This window comes from Cupressus sempervirens, chromosome 5 (assembly GCF_028749045.1).
Source record: "Cupressus sempervirens isolate cs-2001-9-10 chromosome 5, ASM2874904v1, whole genome shotgun sequence".
NCBI classification, from domain to species: domain Eukaryota; kingdom Viridiplantae; phylum Streptophyta; class Pinopsida; order Cupressales; family Cupressaceae; genus Cupressus; species Cupressus sempervirens.
The window spans coordinates 170,084,799-170,107,202 of record NC_143122.1 but is presented as its reverse complement, the minus strand read 5'-3'; the positions used below and the strand labels follow the sequence as shown (position 1 = coordinate 170,107,202).

At 33.5% G+C, this 22,404-nt stretch overlaps 1 non-coding gene and 1 pseudogene across 1 annotated transcript; both read left to right on the top strand.

Moving 5' to 3' along the window:
- Positions 1-550: 550 nt before the first annotated feature.
- Positions 551-623, top strand: TRNAR-ACG (transfer RNA arginine (anticodon ACG)). Its single transcript has one exon. It is a non-coding gene; the product is annotated as a tRNA-Arg (tRNA).
- Positions 624-4,840: 4,217 nt separating this feature from the next.
- LOC149554956 (putative carboxylesterase 17) lies at positions 4,841-8,778 on the top strand (annotated as a pseudogene).
- The last annotated feature ends 13,626 nt before the right edge of the window (positions 8,779-22,404 follow it).

Sequence of the window (22,404 nt, the reverse complement as noted above, 5' to 3'; positions counted from 1 at the left end):
AGAATCAAAAAGTTATTGTGTTGTATTTCTTTAAAAATATTATAAGACTAAAGTTTTATACATAAATCACATAAAAATAATTTAAATTGTTTAAAAAATAATATATTTTATCATTTATTTAATTTATAATATCTTATTTTGATAAAACAAAAACTTAAGTCATCAAAATTGGTGTGTTTGTATGAACATGACATCTAGCCATGTTAAACTAACTCCGTTGGCTAATGGCTAAAAGCCGAAAAAATGCACCAATATAAATCGTTTTATTTGATTTATTAATTTAAAACTCACAGAACCGTGCCTCTCTGACTTTTAAATTAATTTAATAAATCAAACAAAATGTCACATGCTAGATAGTGTCCCCTCATTGTAGTTGGGTAGGTGGGTTTATTGTAATTTAAATGTTGTCGTACTCTTATATTAAAGTTAATTTAATTTCCCGTTGACAATGAGAGGCTTCTGCGTAGAGAAGATAACAATGTTAGCAGAGTTGGCTGGAAATGGGGATTCCTCAGGCAAGTTTAATTTACTTTAATCAATTTTCAAATAAGACTCTGTGGCCCAATGGATAAGGCGCTGGTCTACGAAACCAGAGATTCTGGGTTCGATCCCCAGCAGAGTCGATTATACAATTTTGCACAATTCCATCTATCGGTAAAGTTCATATGAATTTGATTGGCCTTGTGAAATTTCAGTTATATGGATCCAATAACAAAAGGGAAATACCCCTCGACGGGAAAGCTTGTTGGCAATCGTCTACCGGAATTCAGTGGCCGTGGATATGCAATGGTGAAAGGTTCATTTGATTTTGTGGGCTTAAATTATTATACCGCTCTCTACGTTGCTGAGGTTTCAACACCACCAAATCCCATGAACACAAGCTATACAGTGGACTCTCAAGCAAATCTAACAGGTACACTACTTTCATGATTTAGTTTTCCAAAGGCCGTTTTTGAGCTGTTCTTGCAATGCTATATGAAAACTGAAGTTGATCTCTGACATATTGGATTGCTATATAAATGAAATCAGCTGAGAGGAATGGAATGCTCATCGGCCCGGTGGTAAGTCTGATAAATTTTTTTAAAACAACTTGTAAAGCAATGGGGATTAACAGGCAGGATCGAGTGGCTTCACGTGTATCCACGAGGAATAGGAGAGCTGTTGAAGTACATAAAACGTAAATATGACAATCCACTCATTTTCTTCACAGAGAATGGTAAAGCCATTTTGCAGTTCTAAATATTATATACTAAGCTTTGATTCATAAGTTAAAACAGGTACATATCTTAATTTTTTTTTGTTTTTGATGTGTATTTTCATTAGAGAACTTCCCTAAATTTTTTATTATTTCTAATAAACTTATATTTTGTAATGGTGTTGATGAAAAATATGACGTTTATATCATATAAACATACAATATTGAGTAGACAATTTCATGATTTTTTTATTATAAAAATCTATATGTACACATTCTCGATCGTTAATCACAATTTCCCAATCACAATTTCCCTTTGTAACAGAGAGTCTGACAACATTTATATGGAAAAAAGGAGTTAAGCAGTTAGGTAAAAAATAAAAGTTAAACATATTTTATTTCAGATTCACAAAAACATAGTGAATTTTTTTCAAAATTTTTGTTGTTTTCGATTACAAAATATGTAGATCATGAACATCAAATGTTGAAAATTTCAAAAAAAAAAATCACTGTGTTTTCAATTTTTTAAAATTTGGTTAACAATGCATTTGTAGAGAGGATAGCCGCATCCAATAGTTAGTGAGGTGGCAGTTGTAACAAAATAAGAAGAGACCTATAAGAAAGACGTGGTATTATTTATATAATCATTTGCTAAAAGATATATATTATTAGAATGTTAAAAATTATAATTATAGGCTCAAAATATTTATAAAAAAATAATTAATTTGATTATATATATTAGAAATGTACAATGTAAAATGGCCTTTTATTCTAAATTTCATGGTTAATAGTAATTATTATGGCATTCTTAATAATTTTAATAATCTTGTTGGATAACTACCAAATTATCACAAACAAATATATTGTATAAAGCTTGACTCACACTGCTTAGAAATATAAAATTGATTAAACTAAGATATAAGATAAATTGGGTATATTTAATTGTAATAAAGATTACAAAAATTAGTGGGGTCTCTTGGAGAGATTAGGTGTAAGGAGAGGTAAGATAAGATATTTGGAGAAATAAGAAATTCTTGGAATGATAAAGGTTGTATTATAGAGCGACAAGGAGAGTTGAAAAGATTAGGGGTAATTTGATAGATGGTGGGAGACATAAGGAGACTTGAAGTGCTAGAATAATAAGGGGAGTGTGGAGTGATAAGATATTTGGATCACATGAGCTCAAAGTGCATGTGCATATATTATTTTGTCAATGTTTCTAATAGTAAATTTCCTCTATCTATAGCCTATCCTATACACCATATTTAATATGAAATCCTCTAAGAAATTAAGTATTTTTTATGGTTAGGAATATATGAAAATATTTCTCTCTTCTTTTATTTTTCCAACCTAATATCAACAAATCAAAGTAGAGATAGAGATGTGAAGGACGAATTCCCCACCATGGAACTTAATGATACATGTAGCTTCTTATGTAAGGGTTTGACTTTCTAGGAAAATATCCTCTATATTTAGGAGACTCTCTTCTCATCATCACATTGGTGACTCTTTTATCTATTCATTCCTTCAAGGACTACTTCAAATGTTGTTGCCCCTACTCCTTATTGTTTCTTCTTCTATGAATATTTAATTCCTTCATTTCATTTTCATTTATCTTTGAATTTCTAAATACTCAAGATTGGGAAGGTTTGGGCACCTATTTTGAAGGTTTTGAAAGAAAAATATGATTGCAAGATTAGTGAGCATGTTTTTTTGTGTATATAGTTAGTCACAATACCATTGACAAATGCATCATTTGTAGGCACAAAAGAAGATGTGGGTCTTGTTTTAGTTGTTTGCAAGTGCCCTTCCTTATATGTAGTGACAACTCATTAAAAATATTTATGGTTTGTTCTATTGATTGAGATAGAGAAGGGAAAGAGTGTGAGACAACGAGGTAAGGAGATAGTGACAGAGAGGAAGACAGATATAGATTCAGATGGATTTGTAACAAAGGATGTGTAGAGAAGAATAAGGGATGAAAAGAGATAGAGGAGAAAATGATAGATATAGATGGTAGAGAAAACTATACTTAGAGAGAGAGAGAGAGAGAGAGAGAGAGAGAGAGAGAGGGGGGGGGGGGGGGGGGGCAGGGGATGTATATAGGGATGGATAGATAACAAGATAGAGATAGAGGGACAAATGAATGAGGTATAGGAAGGGGTTGATTGAGAGAGATTGATAGATAGAGAGGGGGAGATATGCCTAGATATGGAGGGGGTGTGTAAGATAGAGGAAGAGATGAATAGAGAGAGGAATGATGGTAAAAAAAGATAAAGAGATGCAACAAATTTTGAGATAAAGATAGAAGGAGAAATAGATTTCTAGAGATAATTAAATATAGAGGGTCGAAGAAAGAGAGAGGGAAAAATAGTTAATTGAACTTACATACCTCTACAGTGTACCTATTACACACTAAGGTGTGATTGCTAGTATGTATTATCTTACCCGAGAGAACTGAACACAAGTGTGGCATTTTATATTATAGGGTACAAGTTAAAATCTTTTTCAAATTTTTAGTCTCTGCCTATATATAGGCAGGGAACTAATGTTCCCGATGGCCTCTTGTAATTAATTTTTTTACTTATAATTAGACTATGATTAAAGTTAGAAAACAAGTTTATTTTAAATTAATTTTCAAACATTAATTTCTTTTTTTCAATTGGCCAAAATCAATTTTGGTGGGGATAATATTGATTTGTTGACACAAAAATCAGCAAAAAAAGTTTCTAGAAACTTCCCCCAAAAAACTTTGCAGACATTGAGAAACCTTTAGAAATTCCCACAGCCTCATTATTCCAGTGGATGTCTTTGCAGCTTTTTGGGTGCACGAGCTTCAATAAATGACATATATAGGCATGTTGTATCCAAAGCCACGGCTGATTCAGGAGATTCACAGCTCCAAATCAAGAATTTTGGCACTGCCATAAACTATCGTTAGGTTAACAAACGAACAAAATTGATCAAATCATGGCACTTTGTGTCCTTGGCAATTGATTTATGTCCATTTAGAAAAGTTCTATGGTGCAACAACTCTTTCATTGGACATATTAGTTTATGACAGGTTTGCGTTGATCTTTGGCTACACCCAAAGCATGTTTTCCTCTCTTAAATCTTCTCTGCCCTGTGTCGAATACCTTGACAGAATCCCCATCATCTATCTTCAATTTCTCTGTCTCCCCTGTCGCAAAGGAATCTACACCCAATTAGCAAATTAACAGAAACTCCAATTTTCTTATTTTTGTGGGGTTTGCATATTTTTAATGAAATACCCATTTTATTTGATTTTTTAAAATTCTCTCCAGAACTTTATCCCAGTATCTTGCTAATCTGTACAAAATCCTCTTTAGAACACACAATAAATCAACAAAATTCTTGTGTTGATTATATCTATATACCCTTACGCTTACCCTATTTCGTCATCTTCATTAATATGAATTTTTTCATCGCTTATTCAATTTTCATTATTATATTTATATGCCCTATTTCATCATCTTCATTTATTGATTTTTTTCTCGCCTTATTCAACTGTTCTAAATAGGATGTTAAATTCTTTTATTCGAATTCTGCCTTGTGCTTCATGAAAAGGGTTTACTCATTTTTTTAAGTGCAGGGTTCCAAACATATTTGTATACCTAGATATATATCAGGTGATCCATAAAACTTATTACGGGAACCCTAGAAATGGAAGTAGTGGCAAAAATAGAAGGGGAATTGAAGATCTATTCAGATGGCTCTGTGTTGCGCCTTCCACATCGCACCATGCCTGACCTCAGATTTTATGGATGGCATTGCATCAAAGGACGTCATTATAAATCTGAAAAATGTCGTCTGGGCTTGCATATTCAGGTAGGAAACTGCTTCTAGAAAACTACCAACCTTGATCCATTTTCACAATGGCAGATTCGCGGTTGGTTCCTCCGCCTGGACGGATTTCCACAACTATTTTCACGTTTTGTGTAAAACCGCTGGTGTTATAATTGTACCAGTGGATTACAGACTAGCGTCGGAGCACCGGCTACCAACGGCCTATGATGAATGTACGGATGCCATGGAATGGGTCGCAAAGCATGCCACTGGGAAGGCAAAGTCGCCGGAGGAGTGGCCGTCACCGTCTGTTGTTAATTTTTCCTGGTGCTGTTTGGTCAGAGAGAGTGTCAGACTGAACGTTGTCCACCACGTGGCACTACGAGTTCCTGATGTAGACATTAGGCTGGTGGTGGTGAAGGGAGTGCTCGTCATTCACCCCCTTTTTTGGAGGTATGCTAATCTCCATCAAAAAAGTACTCAAGACAAAATAATTTTTCAGATTCACCAAAAGGTAGTGATTTTTTTCCAAATTTTTTGTTGTTTTGGACTACAAACTAGGCAATCATGAAAATCAAACGCTGAAATTTTCAAAAGATCGAATCCATGATATTTTTGGTCTTTTGAAAATTGATTGACTGTACAGTTTTGATGGAGGATAGTTGCATCCTTTTTTGGAAGCCAAGAAATGGTGGAGTCAAAGAAATGATCAAAGCTGATCAATCTTGTACAACTTTGGAATTTCATTTGGGAAATCACTCTTCCTTTGGGGTCCACCAGAGACCACATATTCTGCAATCCAACTTTTTCGCCCCTTGATCCTCGAATGGCTTAAACATCACACACTAAGGCTTGATTCCTAGTGCAAAAGTGTTAAATAGTCAAAGTTTGACTTACTTTTCCAAGCTTAATTTCTTCCTTAGTGTGTGATGTTTAAGGTTGGCCCTTGATCCTAGTTTGAAATTACCGTCAGTTTTGGTGGCCATAGGAGGAAAAGATGCGCTTCACAAGAGGGGCATGATATTTTTTGAGTTTTTAAAAAGTTGTCGGAAGGAGGCAGAGTCAATGGTGGATGAAAATGGGAACCATGGTAAACCCTTTTGATGAATGGTAAACGCCTTGACTGTCTTTCTTGACAGTCTATAATAAAAGAGAAGAGTAACCATTACTATGGATTCAAGATGTCTTGCCAGTAATGGATCATTGGCTCCTTTGTTTGAAACTCAACTCTTAGTCTATTTCACTTAAATTTTGATACTATACATGTCTGTGGTCATGTCTTTTGTCTACTCTTTTATTTTGACTTTGAAAAAGTGTTCGATATTGCAAGAGGTGATACCAAAGAAAAGGAATTAATTTTAGTTAGAAATGTCACTCACAACAATTTGGAGGTGTCATATTTTTCTATGGCCTCCTGATGGCTATTCTATATCAAGCTCTTTAATCTTCTCCAATTGAGACTAGCATTGAGACAAATTCTCTTTTGAAATGTTGTACAACAAAATATAAACTAACTTAATACTTTTCAAAAAAAAATCTTACAAACTAAAAATAAATTAATTTACACAATTAAGATATTTATTTACTTTGATTGCATATAAAATAATTATTTTTTACATGGGTTTTTTCAATGAGAAATTTTGTATCTTTCTTTCATTACATAACTCTTCTATCTATTATATATACTTATAAATATTAACAAGTATTGAAAAATAAATCTTAGATTATATAAATTAAATGCAAAGAAACAAATTATTGCACTAAAATGTGTCAATATTCACATTTATATTATAAAGAACCATGTCTATAATTGTTAAAATTCCTTCTTGCTATAAAAAATGACATAGACAAAAATGATGTTGGAGTATGTCTTTCAAGCTCCTTGTCTCTGAAATTAATATACAAGAGAACCAGGCTTAATTGTATCTTTTAAACTATTTATCTCTCATTGACAACCATAGGCCCAAACAATACATGTCCCTTTGTAACTATTCTTTGGGTTCTTTCTCTTTTATATAGATATCTTATTTCTATTTGAATATTTGTCCTCATCAAACAAAACAAAAATTCCAACTTATTATAATCTTAGTTCAATTTTAGAATTCAAATTTATCACCACTCTTTCTTTTCTTTTTTTAATTGATAAACGGCTAAAGCCTTTGATTAATTAAAGTAAATAATACAAAATAAGTATCTCCATTCAAGCAGGCACTGGTAGGAAAGAACAGAGAAGAAAACTTCCAATCTAGCCTAGGACCGAAGTCCTATATTATTACAAAATAAAAGGGCCATACCCTAGTTTGATATTTGAAATTTAATACAAAATAGCAAACCTCCTAACTATTCTACATTAAAACTATTTGTTTAATCAAACACAAATGGGATCTTGATCCAAAAGGTGCCCTCTATGTAGAGTATTAGCCTTCTGTGAGCATGTCTTCTTTCCTAAATTATTTGTATCATACATGCCTTACAGATCTGTTTAAACAAAAGATAACTAAGAGGGAATAGTTAGAATACTAACAAAGATAAAAGGAGGTTGATATCTGTTAGAAAGATTAATCTTTCCTTGGATATATTTTAATTGGGATATTCCAAGGGTCCCTACATGTAGTTTGTCCACTTGTACACATGTGGAGGACATGTCATTGTTTGTCCTTTATTCCACATGTAAGGACAACTCTTGTTTATTTCTTTATTTAGTTTATCCTCCTTAAGAGGATTGTGACACTTTGCACACACCTATTATGAATGTGGCATTCATAGAAATGGGAGTTACAAATGCAACTCCTCTCTCATCTCTATATAAGAGATGCTCCTCCTTCTTTCTTCACAACTACACACCACCCTAAGCACTTGATGTTATTGTATTGAGCTACCTTTGCTCCAACACTCTCTCTCTCTCTTCTTTAGGCATTTGCCTTCATTCATAATAACTCACAAGGGGTTTTCTTTGCTTTCCCCTTATAAATCCTTGTCTCCATTGTTGAACCATCTTGGTGTATGCTCTTGGAGTTGCTTATCTTATGGTAACATTGTTTCACACTTAACTTACTTGGATTGTTTCTCGTTCCTTGCTCAACATTATTCATTTCTTACATGGTATCAGAGCTTGGTTATCTAATCCTTGTTTTAAGTTTTGTGGTGAAGGTTGCCATTCATTGGAGCACACCTTATTTGGAGACGTTATTGAGAGAAGAAGATTGTGTTGTGATTTTTAACTAATCTTGTGCATGCAAGCTTCATATTTTTACTAACCCTCTTTGGAAGGCTTGCCGCCAAAGGGTTTTCTTGCAAAGCTTCATATTTTTTACTAACCCTCTTTGGAAGGCTTGCCGCCAAAGGGTTTTCTTGTAAAGCTTCATATTTTTCACTAACCCTCTTTGGAAGGCTTGCCGCCAAAGGGTTTTCTTAGTAAATTTTAAATTTTTTTTGGTTTGTTTTGGACGGCATGCCGCCAAAACAAAACATATTACATTGGTAAAGCTTTTTATAAAAACACAATAGTAAAGCTTTCTATCTCTCTATTTTTTTTTCTCTTACTTCATTTATCAAAAAAAAAAAAATTCTTTAGAAAAAATAATATATTTTACTACTTTGTGCTTTTTAAAAAATAAAAAAATAAAAAAAAAAAATAAAAAAACACATTCTTTTATTTTTAATAGGGCGGTCGCGCCGCCCGCGCGCCACCTCGTGCCTCAGCGAAGCAACCGCCGTCGAAGGCACTGTTCCCATATCTCTGCATTTTGGCTCGGGGACCTTCCTCGGCAGCTTAACATTTAATCCGCCGAAGCACCTCGCCACCGTACCCCTCTGCACCGCCGGTCCCGATTCCCGCCGCTGCGCAAACATCGCCGTTGCAGATTCGCGCCGCTGCGCAAACAGCCACCGGTTCAAACTTCCGCCGTCGCCGCCGGTACAGCTCTGCACCTCTGCGACCCTTGTCACGCGCAACCGCCACTCTGTGTGCCTTTTTTAAAAACCCACAACCGCTTCCTCCACTCCCACCACGTGGCGACCACCGACCTCGGCCGCTCCCGCCACGCGGCAACCACCGCCCGCGGATCGCCGCTCCCACCACGCGGCGACCACCGACCGCGGCCCTCCTTTCGCCACGCGGCAGCCACCGCCCGCTCCCCTCCATTTTCCAATTTTTTAAAAAAAAAACGTTTCCCCCTCTTTCTTTTCCAATTTTGTTTTAACTAAAACTAATCCAACTTGTATTATAGTCATTTTTTTTAATTGTTTAAATTACTTTTTAATTTTCTCTATCACCATTAGTTAAACTTAAAAACAAAATATTCTTAATCTTATAAAAAATAAAATACAACAATAAAATAAAAAAATTAAAAAAAACAAATTTTGTTCAATTCATAAAATTTTAATTTTTTTTCCAATTCATCTGATTCTCAAATTAAGGGCATTTTTTATTTTTTCCCAAAAAGCAAAGAATTTTTTTTCCTAATCATGTCAACATTAATTCCAGAAATCAAACTTAATTATTCGAATTATCATTCTTGGAAAACTCATATCTCATTTATTTTTCGTTTTAAACATCTCTTCGAAATAGCCACTGACCCTTCTCTTGAGCCCGGTTCAGCAGCTACTCAAGATGAGAAAGATACTTGGAAAGCTAAAAACGAAGAAGCTTTAGGGTTAATTGGTATTTCTATTATTCCAGATTTATATGTCTTAATTGCTCACTGTTCTAAAGCTCATGATGCATGGTCCATCTTGAAAACCAAGTATGACAGTAGCGATGAATACCGCAAAATACAATTGCAAGATCAACTCGAAGATCTCAGGTATGCAGATTTTAAAGGTATGGATGAATTCCTCTTAAAATTTGATTCTCTTAAAAGTCAAATTATGGCTTTAGGTGTTCAATTAGAGGACATTCGTTTAATCCATCTTATTCTTAAAAAATGTCTTCCAAGACAGTTTCAACAGTTTATAACCAATATTCATGCACAACTTGCTATTCCTACTTTATCTTCTCAGTTAACTTATGTTATTTTTCAAACTTTATTGAGACAGGAAGAAGCTAAGCTAATTCAGTTTGGTACTCTCAAATCAACTGAACATGCATTTGTCTCTAGAAATTCAACTAATAATTTTCGTTCCAATAATCATAATTACAAGCAATCTAATTCAAATAACACCAACAATAAATTTCATCCCAAATATAATAATACCCATCATCCTAATAATACTCGTAATACTAATAATCAAAGGAACCATTCCAATTCCAAACCTCATTGTTCTTATTGTGGCAAAGATGGTCACCTTGTCAATAACTGTTTTAAAAAACAAAATGATAAAAAACCTATGAATCATAGTACCAATCATCAAACCTCAAACAATAGAAAAGGTAATTCAACTAGTTCTAATCCTCGTCATGCTTTTACTTGTAGCTTTAATCTTTGTAAACCTTTAGAATGGATTGTTGATAGTGGTGCATCACAACATGTCACCTCTCATAAAGAAATTTTTGATTCCTTACAAACTGATATTGCTAACATTCCTATTCAGTTAGCTAATAATCAGACTTGTAAAGTTGAAGGATTAGGTGATGTTACTATTCCTAATGGTAAATTGCATGATGTTTTATATGTACCTGACTTAAAAACTAATCTAATTTCTGTTTCACAGCTATGTCAGAACTATAAAGTTGAATTCTACAAAGATACATGTTATATTATAGATCCTCAAACTCTCAAAGTGATTGCTTATGCTAAAATGGATAACGACAATTTGTTTAAATTCCATGAATTTGCTAGTTCACGATATTCTTTACATACTTCTATTGATTTCAATATATGGCATGAAAGACTTGGTCATTTAAATTCAGATTATATTACTTTCATGCAAAAGCATAATATGGTTGATGGCTTGCCTAACATTATTCCTTCCAAGATTACCTGTACAGGTTGTATGAGTGGTAAGATGCATAGGGAGCCCTTTCCAAGTGGAAAATCATGGCGAGCAACTCATAAGTTGCATCTTGTCCATAGTGATCTTTTGGGTCCCATGGAGAATACCTCCATCCAAGGTTCTCGGTATGCACTTACCTTTGTTGATGATTTTTCTAGACGAACTTGGATCTATTTTTTGCATAGCAAGGATCAAGTTCTTGATATATTTATTGAATTTCAGTTATATGTTGAAAGGCAATCTGGGAATAAACTTAAAATTCTTAGAACTGATAATGGGAAGGAATATGTGAATAATGCCTTTCATTCTTATTTGAAATCGTGTGGAATTAAGCACGAGCTTACTATTCCTTATACACCACAACAAAATGGTGTAGCAGAAAGAAAGCATCGGACCATTGTTGAAATGGCTCGAAGCATGTTGCATGCTAAGAATTTGCATTATAAATTTTGGGCTGAAGCCATGTTTTGTGCAACTTATATTCTTAATCGGACTCCTACCAAAGCTCTCAAAGCTATCACTCCAGAAGAGGCTTGGTCTGGTAGGAAACCGAATTTACATCATTTACAGATATTTGGTTCTATTGCTTATGTCCATACGCCTAAACAAAAAAGGCATAAATTAGATGCTAAGTCATCTCCTTATATGTTTGTTGGCTATGATGAACACACTAAGGGTTATCGTGTTTATGATTCCACTACTAACAAAGTTCAAGTTGCTAGAGATGTTTGTATTGCAGAAAATGGAGTTCATGATTGCTCTACTACAACGGATGAAGAATTCAGTGGCACTAAAATTGTGCTCGTGGAGGACCAACCTCCTTCTCTTAACCCTACTCTTTCTCTTAATCAAGTACCACCGGTTATTTCTACTCCTACATCTCATGATACTCAAATAGATACTAATGATACTTTTCTTACTCATGATTCTTCCTCTAGTCATAATTCCATTACAACTAAACGTAAACCTAAATGGGCTCAAAATCTCATCAATGAAGCTGATGATTATATTTCTAAATCTGGTGGAATTAAACATAGACGGATTAATTATTGTAATTATGCTTTGATGACTACTATTATGAATTCTAACGATCCTAAGTCTTTTGATCAAGCTAACTCTCAACCTCATTGGCAGAAAGCCATGCAAGAGGAATATGATTCATTACTTGCTAATCACACTTGGGACTTAGTCACATTACCTCCTGGCAAAAATCTAGTTTCATGTAAATGGTTATATAAAACAAAATTGAATACTAATAATGAAATTAGTAAATTTAAAGCTAGACTAGTTGCTAGAGGCTTTTTCCAAATTGAAGGCTTAGACTATAATGAAACCTTTGCACCTGTTGCTAAAATGCCTACTATCAAATTAGTTCTTGCTTTAGCATCTAAAATAAATTGGCCCATTCATCAAATGGATGTTAAAAGTGCCTTTTTAAATGGTGAGTTACATGAAGAAATCTATATGGCTCAACCTCCTGGATTTGTTAAGAAAGGTAGTGAAAATCTAGTTTGCAAATTGAACAAATCTATTTATGGTCTTAAACAATCACCTAGAGAATGGTATTCTCAAATTAATTCTTTCTTCATTTCTCAAGGTTTTAATAGAAGCAAAAATGATCCTAATCTGTTTATTAAACATACTACCGATGATATTATCATTGTTATTGTTTATGTAGATGATTTAATTCTCACTTCTAGTTTACACATCTTGATTTCTGATATTAAATTCCAACTTAAACAGAAATTTCAAATGACCGACTTAGGTATCTTACATTACTTCTTAGGTATGCAAATTTTTCAAACTCCTAATGGTATCTTTGTTTCTCAAAGCAAGTATGCTTATGATCTTTTAGAAAAATTTAAGATGAATGACTCTAACCATGTTTCAATTCCATGTGAATTAGGAACTAAATTAATGAATGATATGAATACTCCTTTTGTTGATGAAACTTTGTATAGACAGTTAGTAGGAAGTTTAAATTATTTAACTCTTACTAGACCTGATATTGCTTATAGTGTTGGTTTAGTGTCTCGTTTTATGTCTAAACCTCAACAAACTCATTTTAAAGTTGCTAAATGCATCTTAAGGTATATTAAAGGAACTATTAATATAGGCTTATTTTATGATCCAAACTCTGAATTCATTTTACATGGCTATACTGATTCCGATCTAGGTGGAGATCCCAATGATGGGAAATCCACTTGTGGTTATGTTTTCTTTGTTGGTTCAGGTCCAATTTCTTGGAAAAGCAAAAAGGAACACTCTATTTCCCTATGCTCAACGGAAGCTGAATAGAAAGGTTGTACCAATGCAGCTAAGGAAGCTTTGTGGATTCGAAGAATTCTTGATGATTTCGGTCTACCTCAACAATCACCTACACCTATACATTGTGACAATCAAAGTGCTATTGCCTTGGCAAAGAATCCAGTGTATCATGCCCGCACCAAACATATTTCACTTCAACATCACTTCATTCGCGAACAAGTTGAAGACAATCAAATTATTCTTCTTTATTGTAAAGGAGAAGATCAAGTGGCTGATATCTTAACCAAACCACTTTCTAAAGAGAGATTTCAGTTCCATTGTAAAAATTTGGGTTTACAACCCGTTGAAGTAAACTCCCCAAGTAAAGATTAAGGGGGGGTGTTAGAAAGATTAATCTTTCCTTGGATATATTTTAATTGGGATATTCCAAGGGTCCCTACATGTAGTTTGTCCACTTGTACACATGTGGAGGACATGTCATTGTTTGTCCTTTATTCCACATGTAAGGACAACTCTTGTTTATTTCTTTATTTAGTTTATCCTCCTTAAGAGGATTGTGACACTTTGCACACACCTATTATGAATGTGGCATTCATAGAAATGGGAGTTACAAATGCAACTCCTCTCTCATCTCTATATAAGAGATGCTCCTCCTTCTTTCTTCACAACTACACACCAACCTAAGCACTTGATGTTATTGTATTGAGCTACCTTTGCTCCAACACTCTCTCTCTCTCTCTTCTTTAGGCATTTTCCTTCATTCATAATAACTCACAAGGGGTTTTCTTTGCTTTCCCCTTATAAATCCTTGTCTCCATTGTTGAACCATCTTGGTGTATGCTCTTAGAGTTGCTTATCTTATGGTAACATTGTTTCACACTTAACTTACTTGGATTGTTTCTCGTTCCTTGCTCAACATTATTCATTTCTTACAATATCCCTGGATGGATCTAGAAAGATTTGCAATCAAATTTACAAGAAAAATCATTCCATAAATGAAAGGAATTGACTGAAAGCCTCTAAACCCTGGCATTAATAAGATCAAATATAATTGAGAGCCTACAATGACTAGGATTAATTTATCTATCAGGAAGCCACTTAGTAGAGAAAACAAAGCATAATTATATACGATATCCAAAGTCCTCTTATTAGCACTGGTCTCACAAGGAACGAAATAGATCACCATAAATAACAAAGTATCAAAGCTAGTCCAACCGGAAGGAACCCATCAAGATAAATGATGACCAAAGAAATTGAGTCTAAATACTATCTTAAGAAAAGAGCATCCTAGCTTAACACCAAAGCTACAACCTATAGAGAATCAATTATGCTAAGGAGAATAATAGATCTTCTACTCCATTTGTGAGACTAAGATTAGCTTCAAATTAACGGCAAAAAATGAAATTTCAAAACTTTTGATTCTTATATTAATTACCAAAGCTAAACTCATTGTCTATATTATACTAAAATAACAAAGCTTAATAGAGAGATGGAGTGGAGTCTCCCCGATAGCAGAGAATGAAAGAAACCAAAAAACCAAGAGTGTGAAACCATAATAAGTAAACTGTCTATATATTTAAAGAGAGATTAATTACATTCAAATAAGTAGCATAAAAAGACAAAACCCTAAGATCCCATTAAACCAAAAAGGACCAAGCAAAAGGTGAAACCATACCACCAAGCTATATGACAAGCTAGATACAAATAGAAAGAAAATGAGAGGACAAGCGGGAGTACAATAAGACAAAGACTAAAACCCCATCAACTAGACCAAAAAGGAGACCTCGATAGTACACCCATATGAAGAAAGAACAGAGAGCAAGATAGAGAACCTAAATCCATCTTGGCAAGAATGACACAACCTAAAAGACCCATCTACTTCCAATAAACCATGATGACTTCTGAGATGTCGTTAGGCTTCTCCGGCTGGAAGAAAGACAGGAGTTCAAACTCTTTCTTCTCCTTGTTGGATTTCTCCATGTTTGGAGTACAAAAATTCAAAGTCTCCAAGTTATCCAAAGCCACCCCTGGTTTGATGTAGGCATTGAAAATATTAAGGTAGTTCCTCAACCAATCTTTACTATCATCTCTGACAATCCCTCATCACCAGAGGAGGAACTAGATACTGGCCTCCATATGTGGCCATTCCTTGTAGAAGACCAAATTCTCACATATAACTAGCGAAGGCTGCTAGAATGCAACCTCTAGCTCTAGACTACTAGGTGGAAGGGACATGTACTTTTCCAGGAAGGGCATCCTGAATTTGTTATCAATGTCATGAATGGCTTCTTCTAGCCCCTTTCTCCATACTAGACCATAGATAAAATTGCAAAGTCTTATCATGGCCCATGGCTCCAACCTAGCTCTGGCCAAATAGCTGATAAATGAACCAATGATGTCATTGTTGGTCTACCAAGTATATGAATAATCAAATGATCCTTCATCGATGGCCCTACTAACAGCTATACTGGTCATGTCATCAACTAGCTTCAACACTCTACTCCATCTTTTTGGCCTAACACTACCGCTGAATGCCATTGTCCTCACCTCTGAGGTATGGAAGAGAGAAATATTAGAATCCAACTCAATAGGAAAAAGCTCGCAAAACCAAGGAAAGAAAGTGATAGTTGGGATAAAATAGAAAAGGAAAAAGTGGAAAGACCTAGAAACTCCTAGAAGCAGTGACATCATTCAAAGATGACGCCATGAAGACATGAACATGAGGGAGGCCAAATGCCAACAAATAATGAAGATCACAGGATAATATCAACAATGTAATCATGAAAGGATAGAGTAAAAAGCACACAAAATTCATAGAAACGGTCATCGACTAGGCTCAAGATATAAGCAAGAAGAATTGAAGGGAACTAAACAATAAATAAGGTAAAATTATAGATATGACCTAGCAATTACAACTCTAAACCCCAGAAAACAAGACTACCAAGTGTTAAAGGGGAGGGAAAACCAAAGAAAGGAAAATAAGGAAAGATTGAAAAAGGAAAAAAGGAAGAGAAAAATTGAAACCCTTGGGAGAAAATTGAGGAGATGTTACTAGTTTTTGATATGGAGGCCAGTATCCAATTCCTCCTCCAGTGGCCTTCACTAGTTATCCGTGAGAATTTGGCCTTCACTAATTATCCACCATATCATATGCCTTTTGGATGTCTAATTTCATGAACATGCTTGCCCTTTTGTTCTTGTAAGTAGAATGGATAGTCTTTTGTATAATAACAATACCATCTAGGATAGATCTTCTTGGCACGAACCCGGTTTGTTCTTCAGAAATAATTTTTGGGAGAATATGTTTAAGTCTGTTTGCTAAGATTTTGGCTAAAATTTTATATATAGTATTACATAAGGCGATTGGTCTAAAATCACCTGATTTTTAGGATCCTCTTTCTTAGCAATCAAAATAAGAAAGGTGTGGTTAATTTCAGTTAGTAACAAGCCGCCATTTCTAGAAGCTTCGATGGCTTTCCAAAGATCTGGGCCTAGGATATCCCAACATTTCTAATAGAAAAATACATTTGATGGAAATTTTATTTTAAAAATATAATGGAGAAGCCTTAAGAAGATTGAATCGAATTAAATGGGATGTTTGTGGCAACAAAAAGAGAATGCTATGGCAAACTAAAAATTTGGGTTTATCACAATAGGTTTATTCAGGTGTTTGAAAAGTGAGAAGATGGAATCTAGGATATTTACTAGATTTTATATCAAAAACTCTAATAATAAGATTAATATGTTCAAAACTAGATAAGAAAAATAATACATTTGTTAAACAATAGTTTTCTATAATAATTGCAAGAGTTGGTCTTTGGATATTATCCTCTCAAGTCATATATATATATATATATATATATATATATATATATATATATATATATATATATATATATATATATATATATATATATATTGTATTGATGTCTAATTACAAAAGATAAAATGTAAGTTTTTTCTCTTTCAATTTGTATGTCCTTATCTCTGTTTCATAATAATTGTTGTTGCAAATAACATAAAATCTTACATGTAGTTCTATTCACAAAATGACAGGCAATCAACCAATTAACCCCTCTTCACCAACTATTATAGAAATTTCAACTGATGACTTTGAGGGAACCAATCCATTCAAAATTAAAGCTATTATAGAACATTGACTAGAATAAAAGAGAGCTTATTAATGCTTCCATCCAAAATAAATTTTATAGTTGATCCACAATTAAAAATTTAATTCTTCTACTTGTTTTACAGAAACAATAACACAATGTCCACCATAGAACAAAGTCATGATGAAACAATTAGCAATCAAGATGATGCACCAATGTTGGACACCATATCTCTACAATTGAGCCCACATGCCATAACCAAGATACATAGGGGATAAATCATCAATGAACCAATTATACAAATCGTCACTATCTCCGACAATGGTGGCATGGATAAGAGCAATAGATGATACAAGTTATATGTATCTGATGGTTTCCATAGTCCAAGAGTAGCAATAACAACCAGATACAATGTTTTTATAGTCAATAGAGATATGGTGGTTGGAATCATTATTCGATTAATAAAGTATAGTAGCCCACAAATAAGTACAAATAGGTTAGTACACCACTTCTTTATTACCTTGCTATCATATCATTATTCAACATATTATTTATTATTGGATTTATCCTCAACAATAATAATTGTAACACATCTATAGGTGGACAATCATTAGTGATCTTCATATTGTAACCACACATCAAGAGATATATGACACACATATTCCTATTGTTCTAGATAAATGTGACAACAAACAAAAAGAAATGGTACATCCTTTGGCCACATCAAATCAATTCAATATTTCTACACCAACACTACCAGTACCATGCCAGAAGATACTGTTTGGTATACAATCCTCATTAAACAATCTTAAGTCACCAACTACAATTAAACCTATCAAGCATCTAAATCCTTGTCAACCTAGGTGGGCCATATAAGGTCATGTCACAACAAAGAGTGAAATACTACACTATAAGAACCCTCAAGGAGAAGGCCAACTTTTTTAGCTTTGACCTTATAATTTATTAAACACGGTAATGTCTTTTGGATAAAATATAAGTCATTGTAACATTGATTGCAAGAGTTATACTCCAATTATCTAGGACATCTAGTCTTTCGTTACATAGTAATATAATTATATCTCAATCAAAATCCTATATCTAACTAGGATAAGATCCCATCTAATTCAATATACTCACGAGGCATACAATATACTTATATTCTAAATCTAATTAAATCAAAATAAGCTAAGCCAAAATATTCTGAGCTTCTTTACGTACAAATGTGGCATTGAACTTCTGCAAATGTGGCAGGGAGACGCACAACGGTGGGGCACTGATTGCTTTTGCATTAGCGCCGATGAGGAACCTGGGCGCGGGTGGAGGGCAGTGTCTTGCAAGGAAGCTGCGTGTCTGTTTGGCCGCTCATCACAGTGCGACGGTGCCACACACAAATGCACGGCCCTACAAGGGTAGCGAGTCTCTGTGTAATTTTGTTTTAATAATTAAAATTATTTCAATAAAACCTTCGTTTAAAGGTACATAATATACTGCTTGTTTATATTTAATGATAGTTACACCACCAATTTGAGGAGAATACTGCTTTTACATATAAGACCTTTGTTCCTGTTTGAAAGCAGGATGGTACATTTTATATCCTCATTTTCTATCTTTACCTCTTAATCCATCTCCATATCTCTATTCATTTTTCTCCCATCCTCACACTCTATATTCATATCTATCTTCTTCTCCCCCCTCCATATCTAGACACATCTAGCTCTCTCTATTCATCCACTCTTTCCATCACCCCCTTTGTATACTTTTAAATCTCTTTATATTTCTTCCCCAATCTTCCCCCTCTATATACTTTTAAATATCTACACATTCATATTTCTTTCCCAATCTCCCTCCTATCTCTATCTCTATGTCTATCTCTATCTTTGTCTCTATCTCTCTCTCTATATCCATTGTACATGTCATTCCTACAACATAACATAGGAAGAAAGGTAGCAGGAATACCTCAACAAAAGAAATGTTGCACAGGGCATCCATTAAACTATTTTTGATGTGTTCATTGGAGTAGACACTCTACAAAATTGTTGACACCCTACAAAAATGTTTAACCTAAATAGTTTGAGAACAAGTAGCCTCAATCTAGAAATTGAATTAGTATGACATACATATATCATGGGTATCTAATGTACATATAATAGATAGAAAATTAGAATAGAGAGGCTAATAAATATATAAAAATATAAATAAATAATGTCATAACAATAATTTCAAGTTTGAATCTTAGTATGTTAAAAGTGGGAGCTTATCACATAATTCACATGTAAACTCTTCATTTAAAAAAAAAACATAATATTAATAAAAATGATTTAGGCTTGCATAAATCCAAAAGAAATGAGAGGTTATTAAAGTAGAATAAAATCATATTTTTCTGTTTACTTCTTGATTCATATTAATACATTAATAAGGGCACTACATTGGATAATAACACACAACAAGAACTAGGACCTTCCAATTTAAAACTATCTAGGAGAAAAATCCTGACTTAGGCAAACTAGCTTTACTCCAACATAAAGTTTGTCATGCCTAATTTTTTCCTAGCTCAAACACGCTAAGTTTTTTTTTCCCTCTACAACTAATTGAATTAAAATATTTATAGGATTATGTTCATAGCACAATGAACATGTGCAGATCTAATATATATGGTGTTGTAACAAGATTTACAAGTATAGAGTTCTGCAAATCGAGATCATAATAGAAATTATTTATTATTTTCATATAAGAAAAATTTTCAAAATAATAGAATTTGGAACTTCAAAGGATTTCCTTTCACAATATGCTTATAAGGCAAAAAGATCAATTCTTACACCTTAAATGAATGAACAAGCATGGAATCTTTTACAATATTCATCTCTCCTTGTGTGTGTGTTTCTTTAACAAGTATATAAGAATCTAACCAAAATGCAAACATCCTTGCTCATTTGCACTCTAAGATAATGACATCATGAGATCCCAAGGATCCTAGCCATACCCCTAAGCAAAAGAATTCATTGTAGCCAAAGATCTTATGATGTTATCTTATGAGTTCCTTTTAAATAAACATTTTTTTTATCATATTCTCTATCTATTTTTTTGTCATACATTTCCCTATTTCAAACAGTTACTAGAAATATACAAAAAGATAAAGATACTTATCTTTATAAATCCCCCCTTGCCCTTCATACCCACAAACCATATTTTCCTTTTCTCCTTCTCCATCCTCCCCCCATTCTCCCCACTCCATAACTTGTCTTCAAGAGAAAGAGTGGATGAACAAGGAGAATGTTTCCCACACCTTTCTTAAAATCCTCTCCCTCCACCTCTTCCATTCAAAATCAATGCCCTTCCCTTGAGTAGTGGAAGATAAGGTCTCTTGGTGGGCAACGGCTAAAGGGTAAACTATTTTGTTTACCCTTGCCACTGTGCCTAGCCTGTACTCTGCCTGTCATCAGTGCAAATGTACCCTGCTAGAGCGTCCGTCCCCCTGCACGCCCACTGGCACCGTGTCAGAATTGAAAATCGCGCCGAGTTTATACGGAAGGGTGAAAAGTTACATTTTTCATTTGTAAAGTTTTTTTTGAGAGAAGTTGTAAAGGTTAAGAATTTTAAGAAGATTAATAGTCATGTATTTATTTATTTATTTATTTGTAATCAATTTTTAACTTATTTTATTTTTGTTTATTATTTGTATTATCTTTTAAGTTTATATATTTAAAATAAATTATATATATATGAGTTTATAGTTTATATAACATGATAAATAATATATAAATATTATTATTTATATTTTTCGTAATTTTATTGATACATATGTTATAATAGATTTTTACATCTTTATATAGATTTCTATAGTTTAATAATTATATTAAATTATTATATTAAAATCAACTTTGTTAGATTAATTTCAATCATATTAATAATTATTTTTTTTTGGTTTTATAATAATAATAACTTAAATTAAATTAATATGCAAATAATTAAGTTAAAATAATTAATGAGATTAATAGGTTTCCAATGTTATATTCATATGTACATATAGGAATAAATATACATTACAAATTATAAGGTTTCTTTCAATAATAGTATATACTAGCTTATATATAATATATATATATATATATAAAATAAGCCGAGAGATATCCTTCTCGAGGCGCCTATTGCACTGAGGCAAATTATGAAAATAGGCGCCTCGGGAAGGATATCTCTCGGCTTATTTTATATATATATATATACTATTTATATAAGCTAGTAGCACTCGCGACAGAAAAATGAAAGACATTATAAATAATAATTATTAAATATATTATATTTTATAATACATTATATATTTTATATGTTCAATTCAAAATATGCTTAATGTAATAGATTCCCTTTGAAATTTAAAATAAAACAAAAATAACCACATATATAATAATTACTATGAACAAAATATATATTTTTTATTCAAGTAATTAGAATTAAACTTTGGATTGAAATTAGAGTTTTCATTTGCAGTAGTGTTAGCATAAGTTTTATCCTTAAAGCTAGATAGTTATTTGCAATAGAGCAAAGGTCGTAGTGAGGCTTCTTTAATGAAATTGAGAGCTAGAGTGTTATTAAGGCTTCAAGTTTTATAATACATAGTTTATTTATTAATCATTAAATTAAAGTCTGAACAACTCTGTCACATTTCTTTATCTCTCATCCTTCACACTATGTCTACCTCACACCTCAACATCATATCTCTCTCTCTCTCTCCCCCCCCCCCCCCCACTCCCTCTCCCTCTCTCCCTGCCTCCCTCCCTCTCTTCCTCCCTCTCTTTCTCCCCCTATATTTTGGGCCTAAATTATCCTTTTTCTATAATTAGCTCTATCTCTCCCTACTCCCCCTTGGACCTTTCTTCCATCTCCCTTCCCCTCTAGCCATTGCTTCCCCATAAATACCTTATATATCTTTACATCATGTCTCTTACACTCTCTCACACATCTATCTTTCCTAAACATACACATACATATATCTCCCCCCATAATTACTCTCTTTTCCTCTCTCCCAACCTTTCTCTCAGCATGTTTTCTCCTACTTAACCCCCCCCCCCCCCCCCCCCCTTCATGTCTCCTATGATA